The sequence below is a fragment of the Macaca fascicularis genome, chromosome 19 (genome assembly GCF_037993035.2).
Source record: "Macaca fascicularis isolate 582-1 chromosome 19, T2T-MFA8v1.1".
NCBI lineage: Eukaryota > Metazoa > Chordata > Mammalia > Primates > Cercopithecidae > Macaca > Macaca fascicularis.
Window position 1 is genome coordinate 61,548,332 of NC_088393.1, and position 12,202 is coordinate 61,560,533.

Genomic DNA, 12,202 nt, shown 5'->3' on the forward strand with positions numbered 1-12,202 from the left:
GTGGCAGGCACGGGTAATCCCAGCTACTTGGGAGCCTGAGGCAGGAGAATAGCTTGAACCTGGGAGGTGGAGGTTATTCTTTATCACTTTGAGTTTGTTTTTTGTTTTTGTGTGTGTGGTTGTTTGTTTTAGAGACAAGGCCTGGCTGTGTCACCCAGGCAAAAGTGCAGTAATGTGATCTTGGCTCACTGTAACCTCCACCCCCCACCTACGCCTCCTGAATTAGTGTCTACAGGCATGCACCACCACACCTGGCTCACTTTTTTTTTTTTTTTTTTTTTTTTTTTTTTTTGAGGGAATTTTGCTCTTATTGCCCAGGCTGGAGTACAATGGCAAGATTTCAGATCACTGCAACCTCCACCTTTCAGGTTCAAGTCATTCTCCTGCCTCAGCCTCCCAAGTAGCTGCAATTACAGGCGCCCACCACCACACTCAGCTAATTTTGTATTTTTAGTAGAGACAGGTTTCCCCATGTTTGTCAGGCTGGTCTCCAACTTTTGACCTCTAGTGACCCACCCGCCGCAGACTCCTAAATTGCTGAGATTACAGGCAGGAGCCACCACACCTGGCCACCTGGCTAAAATTGTAGTTTTTGTACAGACAGGGTTTCACCATTTTACCTGAGCTGGTCTCCAACACCTGAGCTGAAGTGATCCTCCTGCCTTGGCCTCCTAAAGTGTTGGGATTAGAGGTTGGAGCCACTGTGCCTCATACTTGTGTATTTCTTTATTTTTATGTATGTATGTATGTATGTATTTTGAGACAGAGTTTCGCTCTTGTTGCCCAGGCTGGAGTGTAGTGGTACAATCTTGGCTCAATGCAACCTCCGCCTCTTAGGTTGAAGCGATTTTCCTGCCTCAGCTTCCCGGGTAGCTGGGATTAAAGGCACCCACCACCACACCCAGCTAATTTTTGTGTTTGTAGTAGAGACAGGGTTTTACCATGTTGGCCAGGCTGGTCTCGAACTCCCAACCTCAGGTAATCCGCCTGCTTCGGCCTCCCAAACGGCTGGGATTACAGGCATGAGCCACCGCGCCTAGCTTCAAGTGGTCCTCTTAAGTCAGTCTAGACTGTGGTCTATCCTGGAGGATGCTTGTATGTGTGACAATGTATGTTCTTCAACATCTTAGATTCCATTTTGGAGGCTCCCAAGGGAGCTGTGTGTCCCTGTGCTGGAACTCAAGTGAACACTTGGCTCTCCATCCATTGCTGTTCTCTCGAAATCTAGCCTGGTTGTCTTGGTTAAAGATAAGGTATGAGTAGTAGGCATTGCTTTTTCTCTTTGGGGACAAAACTCAGGAGGATCGTCCCTTGATGAACAAGGCTAACCTGCTGAACCTTTGAAGCAAGGAACTGGAGATGGTCCTTTTAGGGGTTTATGTTCTGGATTCCAGAAAACAGGCAAACAGGGGCAATAAATGCATCTTTATTTTTGTATCCATTTTAACCTGGTCAAGGAAAATTCCAACAAAAAACCCAGAGTACTGGAGGAAGAAGATCTCGGGCTGTGACCCTCTAAAGGGAAGCGCTTTCTGTTGTGTGAAAGAAAATGAAGCGCTTCTCTTTGGAGCGTTACGGTTTGAGAAGCTCAACGCCGAAGCTGATGCGGATTTTGGTAATACATTTGCAGAGCATGCTTATTATCAGATGATGATGTGGGTCTGTGCTTTTTTTTTTTCCCCCCTAAAACAAAATCTGTGTTTTCCAGGCTGAAGTCCGTAAGCACTTCCAACCTAGGTCTCTTGTGCTCCAATGGTCCTCCTTTTTGGGACAGAGTCTTGTTCTGTGACCCAGGCTAGAGTGCAGTGGTGCGATCTCAGCTCACGGCAACCTCCGCCTCCCGGGTTCAAGCAATTCTCCTGCCTCAGCTTCGTGAGTAGCTGGGATTACAGGCACCCAACATCATGTTTGGCTAACATTTGTGTTTTTCTTTTTTATTCATTTATTTATTTACTTTTCAGATGGAGTCTCGCTGTCAACCAGGCTGGAGGGCAGTGGCGTGATCCCGGCTGACTCCAACCTCTGCCTGTCGTGGTCAAGCAATTCTCCTGCCTCAGCCTCCGGAGTAGCTGGAATGACAGGAACACACCACCATGCCCAGCTACTTTTTGTATTTTTTTTTTAATTTTTAATTTTTTTTTTTAGTAAACAGGGGGTTTCACCATGTTGTCCAGGCTAGTCCCAAACCCCTGACCTTAAGTGAGCCACCGTGTGTAGCCATCACTACCTTTTACTTTATGGAAATTTTTCTGGTACTGGGATAGAACCTCACGTGGGGTCAGGTGGAGTTGAAGGGACCTCAGTGTCCCCTGCAGATGGGATGTGCATGGCTCAGCAGGAGCACGGAGGTGGAGTGCATGGGGCTTCAGTGTTTATTGGGGAAATGAAGCTGAAATCTTGGGTGCATGACCAGGAGATAAATGCATGAGACGGGGTCTCACTATGCTGCCCAGGCTAAAGTGGGCTTAGATCCTCCTGCCTCTGCCCCTCCCCAGTCCTTGGTCGCTGGGACTGCATGTGAATATTAACCCATGCATAGGCAAGAAGAAGGTAAGGACTGTTATTTTGTTCACACCCAGCCCCCAGTTAAATTTATCATATATATAATATATCATATATATAACATAATTATATACACACAAAATGCTGATTTGAATACAGAGAATACTCTGACATCACCTTGGGTATTTTTTGTTTCTTGTGTGTGTGTGTGTTTTATTTGGTTAGTTATTTCTGAGACAAGATCTGGCTCTATTGCCCAGGCTGGAGTGTAGTGGTGCGATCTCAGCTCACTGCAACCTCCACCTCCCACCTAATCCTGCTGAGTTAGTGTCTCCAGGCATGCACCACCACACCTGGCTCACTTTTGTATTTTTTGTACACATGGGGTTACACCATGTTGCCGGGGCTGGTCTCAAACTCTTGAGCTCAGGTGATCCTCCCGTCGTGGCCTCCTAAAGTGCTGTGATTAGAGGTATGAGCCACTGTGCCCCACCTGTGCTTGTGTATTTCTGTTCAAATTGTATTGAGGAGTTTTTACAGCCTAACCTGTGGTCTACCCTGCAGGATGTTTGTGTGTGAGACAATGTATGTTCTCGAACATCATAGATTCCATTTTGGATGCTCCCTTCGTGACTGTGGGTCCCTGTCCTGGAACTCAGGTGAACACTTGGCTCTCCATCCATTGCTGTTCTCTAGAAATCCAGCTCAATTCTCTTGGTTAAAGATAAGGTATGTGTATTGGGCATTGCTTTTTCTTTCCAGACAAAACTCAGGAGGATTGCCCCTTGATGAACAAGGCTAACCTGCTGATTCTTTGAAGCAAGAAACTGGAGATGGTCCTTTTAGGGGTTTATGTACTGGATTCCAGGAAACATGCAAACAGGGCCAATAAATGCATCTTTTTGTTTTTGTCCCTTTCAACCTGGTCAAAAAACATTCCAACAAAAAAATCCACCATGCACCGAGGAAGAAGATCTCAGGCTGTGACCATCTGGAGGTAAGAAGCACTTTCTGTTTTGTGAAAGAAAAGAAAGTGCTTCCTTTCAGAGGGTTACTCTTTGAGAAAAGCAACGTTGAAGGTTGAAATTGATGCTGATCTTGGTAATACATTTGGAGAGCATGCTTATCCTCAGACGTGGATGATGGTGGGGTTTGGTTTTTGTTTTATTTTTTATCTTAGACAGGGTCTCTGTTGCCCAGGCTGGAGTGTGGTGGCACTTCCAACCTAGATCTCTTAGTCTCAAATGGTCCTCTTTTTGGGGGCGGAGTCTCACTCTGTCCCAGGCTGGAGTGCAATGGCAGGAACTCCGCTCACTGCAATCTCCGCCTCCCAGGTTCAAGTGATTCTCCTGCCTCAGTTTTCCAAGTCGCTGGGATTACAGGCGCACTCCACCACACCTGGCTAATATTTGTAGTTTTCTTTATCATTCATTTATTTATTTGTTTTTGAGGAGGCATCTCGCTCGTTGCCCAGGGTTGAGTGCAGTGGCACAATCTCGCCTCACTGCAACCTCCACCCCCTCGGGTTCCAGCAATTCTCCTACCTCAGCCTCCCAAGTAGCTGGAATTATAGGAACACACCACCACACCTGGCTACTTTTGGTATTTTTTTTTCAGTAGAGACAGACCCCAGTGACAGGTGGGATGAGGGCAGCCCTTCTTATTGCCATAGTGAGCGATGCCTGTTCGTCCAGCCCTCAACACCTTTTACTCCTTGGAAGTTATGCCTGCACTGCTTTATAGAACCCCATTTGGGTTGAGGTAGAGTTGAAGGGGACCTCACTGTGCCTTGTAAATGGGATGTTCACTACATAGCAAGAGCATGGAGCTGGAGTGCATGGGGTTTGAGTTTTTATTGGGTAAATGAAGCTGAAATGTAAGGTGCATGACCATGTCATCAATGCACATTTGATTTAATTATTGTATTTTAGAGACGGGGGTCTCACTATGCCACTCAGGCTAAACTGGGCTCTGTTCCTCCCGACTCCATGGTAGCTGGGACTACAGGTGAAAGTTTTAATTCATGCACAGGTAAGAAGAGGGCAAGGAGGGTTCTCTGGTTCTGTCTTTGACTTTTTGAGGCAGTGTCGCTCTGTTACCCAAGCTGGAGTGCAGTAACGCAATCTCGGCTCAATGCAACCTCTGCCTCTTGGGTTCAATCAATTTTTTTTTTTTTTTTTGAGTCAGAGTCTCACTCTGTCCCCCAGGCTGGAGTGCAGTGACCCAATCTCAGCTCACTGCAACTTCTGCCACTGGAGTAGCTGGGATTTCAGGTGCGTGCCACCACGCTTGGCTAATTTTGTGTGTGTGTATTTTTAGACCCGGGGTTTTCCCATGTTGGCCAGGTTGGTCTGGAACTCGTGACCTCAGGTGACCCGTGCACCTCGGCCTCCCAAAGTGCTGGGATTCCAGGCATATGCCACCGCACCGGCCCTGTCTCTGACTTTTGTGAACTGAGGAAGTAACCTTTCGAAATTTACTGAAATGTGAATTATTTTAGCATATTTTCGACCACCAACATTCTAGTTTGGGAGATTTTCATCACCCCAAAGAGGCTTATTTCCATTTGCAGTCAGTTCCCACCCCACTCTTCCCCCCAGACTGTGGCAACCACTCCACGTCTCTCCAGTTCTGGATCTGCCTCGTGGGCATGTCATATAGAACAACCTTGAATGGGAGGTCTGTTGTGACCCCCGTAATTGAGGATAACAGGTTGGACCTGGTTGTCTGCTGTGTGAATCTTATCACTGAAGGGTGGTCCCTGGATGGAAGCAGGAGGCTGGGAGAACTGGGCAGAACATCCTTTGGGAATGGAGTGGGGCGGGCAGACCCTGGTGTCTGGGAAGCTCACGAGGGTGGAAGACCCCACGTTCCTCCCTGAGAACTGCAAGGTGACCCTCCTGGGACACTGGAAGGAGTGAAGGCATCCGGACTGGGAACACCAGGGCACTGCACCACTGCAGGCAGGATGAGCCAAGGGGAAAGGAGTGCCAGGCATCACTGGCTGGGGACATTTTGGGTTTGATCTGGATGGAGCAGGTGTCTTCTGGGAGAGAGAGCCCCTGGGATTTTCGCTCTGCTCCCTGGCTGTCTTTCAGTCCAAGAATCTGATGACGACAAAGGTCCTGCCCAGGGCCACTTCATTTGGTTTCTGGAGCCCCGTGGTCCTTCCTGCCTGGACTTGGGATCTTTTGGGGAAGTTTGGGATCTGGCAGGACGTCTGCATAATCCATAGAAATCCCTGAGAGTCCCTTCCCTTGGCCGACATCTCCGTGTTCCTACCTATTAGCTTCCAAAGGAGACCCTTATCTGAATTACCAAAGGCGGCTTCCCAGGCCAGGGATACCCAGTTAAATTTGTATTTCAGATCAACAGTATATTTGAGATGTATTTGAACAAGAAATGATCTGATGTTTAGGTGTGGGCATTTTATTTCCCAATTTTTTTTTTTTTTTTTTTTTTTTGACAGAGTTTCGCTCTTCTCGCCCAGGCTGGAGTGCAATGTCACGATCTCGACTCACTGCAACCTCCACCTCCCGGGTTCAAGCGATTCTCCTGCCTCGGCCTCCCGAGTAGCTGGGATTACAGGCATGCACCACCACAGCAGCTCAGTTTTTGCATTTAGTGGAGATGGGGGTTCACCATGTTGGCCAGGCTGGTCTCAAACTCCTGACCTCAGGTAATTCCCCTCCCTTGGCCTCCCAAAGTGCTGGGATTATAGGCATGAGCCTCCACGCCTGGCCTCAAGTGGCCCTCTTGAGTTAACCTAGATTACGGTCTATGCTAGAGAATGTTCATGTGTATGACAGTGTATGTTCTTGAACATCATAGATGCCACTTTGGATGCTGCCATCGGGACTGTGTGCTCCTGGGCTGGAACTCAAGTGACACTTGGCTGAAAATCCATTGCTGTTCTCTAGAAATCCTGCCCAATTCTCTTGGTTAAAGATAAGGTATGTCTAGCAGGCACTGCTTTTTCTCTTTGGGAACAAAACTCAGGAGAATTGTCCCTTGATGAACAAGGCTAACCTGCTGAGCCTTTGAAGCAAGGAACTGGAGATGGTTTTAGGGGTTTATATTCTGGATTCCAGAAAACATGCAAATAGGGCCAATAAATGCATCTTTATTTTTATGTCCATTTTGACCTGGTTAAGGGAAATTTCCACAAGAAACCCAGAGTGCTGGAGCCAGAAGATCTCGGGCTGTGACCCTACAAAGGGAAGCCCTTTCTGTTGTCTAAACGAAAAGAAAGTGCTTCTCTTTGCTGGGTTACGGTTTGAGAAAAGCAGCGTTGAAGTTGGTGCTGATCTTGGTAACATATTTGCAGTGCATGCTTATCACACTTGGACGATGGTGAGGTTCTGCTTTGGTTTTGCTTTTTTCATTCTAAGAAAGGGTTTCTGTTGCCCAGGCTGGAGTGCGGTGGCAGTGACATGTCCAACCTAGGTGTCTTGGATTCAAATGGTCCTTTTTTGGAAGCAAAGTCTCTGTCTGGCACCCAGGCTGGAGTGCAGTGATACAATCTTGGATCACTGCAACTTCTGCCTCCTGGGTGCAAGCGATTCTCCTGCTTCAGCTTCCCAGGTAGCTGAGATTACAGGTGCCCATCACCACACCTGGATAATGTTTTCATTTTTTAAAATTCATTTATTTATTTATCAGACAGAGTCTTGCTGTCACCCAGGCTAGAGTGCAGTGGCACAATCTTGGCTCACGGCAACCTCTGACTCCTGGGTTCAAGCAATTCTTCTGCCTCAGCCTCCTGTGTAGCTGGAATTACAGGAGTCCAACCCCGCACCTGGCTACTTTTTGTATTTTTTTTTTTTTTAGTAGAGATGGGATTTCACCATGTTGGTTAGGCTGGTCTCAAACCCTTGACCTCAAGTGATCCGCCCACCTCTGCCTCTCAAATTTCTGGGATTACAGGCATGCGCCCCCACGCCTGGCCTAATTTTTGTATTTTTAGGAGACATGGGGTTTCACCATGTTGGCCAGGCTGGTCTCAGCTCCTGACCTTAGGTGATCTGCCTGCCTCTGCCTCCCAAAGTGCTGAGAATATAGGCGTGAACCACCATGCCTGGCCATTAACACCTTTTACTCCATGAAAATTATTCTGGCACTGGTTTATAGAACCTCGCTTGGGGTCAGGTAGAGTTGAAGGGGACCCCAATGTCCCTGCAGATGGGATGTGCACTGCTTAGCAGGAGCACGGAGGTGGAGTGTGTGGGGTTTGAGTTTTCATTGGGGAAATGAAGCTGAACTCTTGGGTGCATGACCAGGTCATCTATGCAACAAGACGGGGTCTCACTATGCTGCCCAGGCTAAAGTGGGCTCAGATCCTCCTGCCTCTGCCCCTCCCCAGTCCTTAGTAGCTGGGACTGCATGTGACTATTATTAACCCATGCACAGGAAGAGGAAAGTACGGACTGTTCTTTGATTCACGCCCCACCCCCAGTTAAATTTGTTTTCAGATAAACAATGTGTTAACAACAAATGATTTGCTCTTCAGGTGTAGGCCACATTTTTTGCTCCTGATTTTAAATATAGGACAAGGCTGGGTACCGCGGCTCACACCAGTAATTCCATCATTTTGGGAGGTCGAGACAGGAGGATCACCTGAGGTCAGTTGTTCAAGACCAGCCTGACCAACGTGGCGAATCCCCATGTCTACTAAAAATACAAAAATTAGCCCGGTGTGGTCGTGGTTCACACCTTTAATCCTAGCTACTCAGGAGGCTGAGGCAGGGGAATCACTTGAAGCCGGGAGGCTGAGCTCTCAGTGAGCTGAGATGACACCACTGAACTCCAGCCTAGGCAACAGTGAGACTCAATCTCAAAAAAAAATAAAAAATAGGCCGGGTGCGGTGGCACACGCTTGTAATCCCAGCACTTTGGAGGTGGAGATGGGGAGATCACCTCAGGTCAGGAGTTTAAGAGCAGCCCCGCCAACATGGCGAAACTTTGTCTCTACTAAAAATGCAAAATATAGCTAGGCGTGGTGGTGCACACCTGTAGTCTCAGCCATCTGGGAGGGTGCAGCAGGAGAATCTCTTGAACCCGTGAGAAGGAGATTGCAGGGAGCCGAGATCACACCATTGCACTCCAGCCTGGGCGACTCCATCTCAAAAAAAAAAAAAAACAAAACCGGAGTATTGGAGCGAGAAGATCTCCTCATGCAGTGACACTCTAAATGGCAGCACTGTCTGTGGTCTAAAACAAGATCGTGCAGCCTTTTAGAGTGTTACTGTGTGAGAAAAGCAACGGTGAAGATGCTGCTGACCTTGGTAATGTATTTGCAGAGCATGCTTATCATCCGATCGCATGATGCTGAGGTTCTGTTTGTTCTGTTTGTTTTGTTTTGTTTTCCAAAACAGGTTTTCTGTTGCCCAGGAGGGAGTGGGTGGCACCTTCAACCGAGTTCTCTTGGGCTCAAGTGGTCCCCTTTTTATTGTTTGATTTTTTTGAGACACGTTCTCATTCCATTGGGAGTGCAGTAGCAGGATCTCTGTTCACTGGAAACTCCGCCTCTCAGGTTCCAGTGATTCTCTCACCTCAGCCTGCCGAATTGTTGGGAATTCAGGTGCCCGCCATCATGTCTTACTAACTATTATTATTATTATTTTTTTTTTTTTAGGTGGAGTTTCACTCTTGTTGCCCAGGCTGGAGTGCAATAGTGTGATCTCGGCTCACTGCAACCTCCGCCTCCCAGGTTCAAGTGATTCTCCTGCCTCAGCCTCCTGGGTAGCTGAGATTACAGGTACCTGCCACCACACCCAGCTAATTTTTGTATTTTCAGTAGAGATGGGGTTTCACCATGTTGGCCAGGCTGGTCTCAAACTCCCGACCTCAGGTGATCCACCAGCCTTGGCCTCCCAAAGTATTGGGAGTACAGGCGTGAGCCACCACCCCTAATCTCAAGTGGTCCTCTAGAGTCAGCCTAGACTGTGGTCTATCCTGGAGGATGTTTGTGTGTGAGACAATGTATATTCTTCAACATTGTAGATTCCATTTTGGATGCTCCCATCGGGACTGCGTGTCCCTGTCCTGGAACTCCAGTGAACCCTTGGCTCAAAATCCATTGCTGTTCTCTAGAAATCCAGCTCAATTCTCTTGGTTAAATATAAGGTATGTGTAGTAAGTGTTGCTTTTTCTCTTTGGGGACAAAACTCAGGAGGATTGCCCCTTGATGAACAAGGCTAACCTGCTGAGCCTTTGAAGCAAAGAACTAGAGATGGTCCTTTTAGGGGTTTATGTTCTGGGATCCAGAAAATATGCAAACAGGGCCAATAAATGCATCTTTATTTTGTGTCTCTTTTAACCCGGTCCAGGAAAATTCCAACAAGGAACGCAGAGTGCTGGAGTGGGAAGATGCCATGCTGTGGCCCTCTAGAGAAAGCACTTTCTGTTTGTTGTCTGAGGAAAAACAAAGTGCTTCCCTTCAGAGTGTGACCATTTGGGAAATGCCACGTTCAAGATGGTGCTGATCTTGGTCATGCATTTGCAGAGCATGCTTGTCATCAGACTTGGAGGATGTTGGGAGTCTGTTTTGTTTTTGTTTTCTAAGACGGGGTCTCTGTGGCCCAGGCTGGAGTACAGAGGCACTTCCGATCTAGGTCTCTTGGGCTCAAATGGTCCTCTTTTTTGGGACAGAGTCTTGTTCTGTGACTCAGGCTGGAGTGCAGTGGTGCAATCTCGGCTCACTGCACCCTCCATCTCTTGGGTTCGAGCAATTCTCCTGCCTCTGCTTCCTGAGTAGCTGGGATTACAGGCACCTGACATCATGCCCCAGCTAATATTTGTATTTTTCCTTTTTATTCATTCATTTATTTATTTCTGAGATGGAGTCTTGCTGTTGCCAAGTCTGGAGGGCCGTGGCATGATCCCGGCTGACTCCAACCTCTGCCTCTCAGGTTCAAGCCATTCTCCTGCCTCAGCCTCCTGAGTAGCTGGAATTATAGGTGCCCGCCACCATGCCTGGCTACTTTTTGAGTGTGTGTGTGTGTGTGTGTGTGTGTGTGTGTGTGTGTGTGTGAGAGAGAGAGAGAGAGAGAGAGAGAAGGAGAGAGAGAGATGGAGGTTCACTCTTGTTGCCCAGGCTGGAGTACAATGACATGATCTCAGCCCATGCAACCTCTGCCTCCCGGGTTCAAGTGATTCTCCTGCCTCAGCCTCCTGAGTAGCTGGGATTACAGGCACGTGCCAACACTCCTGGCTAATTTTGTATTTTTAGTAGATATGGGGTTTCTCCATGTTGGTCAGGCTGGTCTCGAACTCCTGATGTCAAATGATTCACCTGCCTCAGCCTCCCAAAGTGCTGCGATTACAGGCATGAGCCAACGTGCCTGGCCTGAATTTTTTTTTTTTTTTTTTTTTTTTTTTAAGTAAAGACAGGATTTTACCATGTTGGCCAGGCTGGTCTCAAACCTCTGACCTCAAGTGAGCCACTGGCCTCGGCCTCCCAAAGTGCTGAGAATACAGGCGTGAGCCACTGTGCGAGGCCATCACCACCTTTTACTTCATGGAAATTTTTCTGGCCCTGGGATAGAACTTCATGTGGGGTCAGGTGGAGTTGAAGGGACCTCAGTGTCCCCTGCAGATGGGATGTGCACGGCTCAGCAGGAGCACGGAGGCGGAGTGCGTGGGGCTTCAGTGTTTATTGGGGAAATGAAGCTGAAATCTTGGGTGCATGACCAGGAGATAAATGCATGAGACGGGGTCTCACTATGCTGCCCAGGCTAAAGTGGGCTTAGATCCTCCTGCCTCTGCCCCTCTCCAGTCCTTGGTAGCTGGGACTACATGTGAATATTAACCCATGCACAGGCAAGAAGAAAGTAAGGACCATTATTTGGTTTGTACCCGGCCCTCAGTTAAACTTGTATTTTAGATAAACAATGTATTTGAGATGTACTTCAACAATAAATGATTTGCTCTTTAGGTGTGGGCATCTTTGTTTTTCCTAATTTTAATGATGGGACTATTCTGGGTATGGTGGCTCACGCCTGTCATTCCAACACTTTGGGAGGTTGAGACAGGAGGGTCACCTGAGGTCAATTGTTCCAGACCAGCCTGGCCAACTTGATGAAACCTCGTCTGTACTAAAAATACAAATATTAGCAAGACATGGTGGTGGTGCATGCCTGCAATCCCAGCTACTCGGGAGACTGAGGCAGGAGAATGGCTTGAAGCCAGGAGGCTGAGCTTTCAGTGAGCTGAGATTGCACCACTGCACTCCAGCCTGGGCAACAGAGTGAGACTCAGTCTGAAAAAAGTAAAAAAGTAAGCCAGGTGTGGTGGTGCACACCTGTAATCCCAGCATTTCGGGAGGCCAAGACAGGAGGATCACCTGAGGTCAGGAGTCCAAGACCAACGGGGCCAACATGGCAAAACCTTGTCTCTACCAAAAATTCAAAAATTAGCTGGGTGTGGTGGTGCACATCTGTAATTCCAGCTACTCGGAAGTCTGAGGCAAGAGAATTGCTTGAACCCAGGAGGAGGAGATTTCAGTGAGCTGAAATCACGCCATTGCATTTCAGCCTCAGCCACAGAGCAAGATAAATAATATATAATAAAAATAAATAAATAAATAATAAAAATAACATGAAATCAATCAATAAAAATAAATACATAAACACAGGAACATCATGAATTTCGTTGTCACCTTTGTGCAGGGGCCAGGGTAATCTCTGTCATTCCAATTTTT

At 47.6% G+C, this 12,202-nt stretch overlaps 1 long non-coding RNA gene across 5 annotated transcripts; it reads left to right on the forward strand.

Moving 5' to 3' along the window:
- The first annotated feature begins 1,711 nt into the window (after window positions 1–1,711).
- LOC123570314 (uncharacterized) lies at window positions 1,712–12,139 on the forward strand. Of its 5 annotated transcripts, XR_010583136.1 has the most exons (9): window positions 1,712–1,872; window positions 1,962–2,550; window positions 3,067–3,231; window positions 4,434–4,533; window positions 6,334–6,455; window positions 9,137–9,259; window positions 9,505–9,627; window positions 9,831–10,460; window positions 11,788–12,139. It is a non-coding gene; the product is annotated as an uncharacterized lncRNA (long non-coding RNA). The 5 variants fall into 5 exon arrangements; XR_010583134.1 differs by having other exon boundaries at window positions 9,831–12,139; XR_010583135.1 differs by having other exon boundaries at window positions 3,109–3,231; window positions 9,831–12,139.
- The last annotated feature ends 63 nt before the right edge of the window (window positions 12,140–12,202 follow it).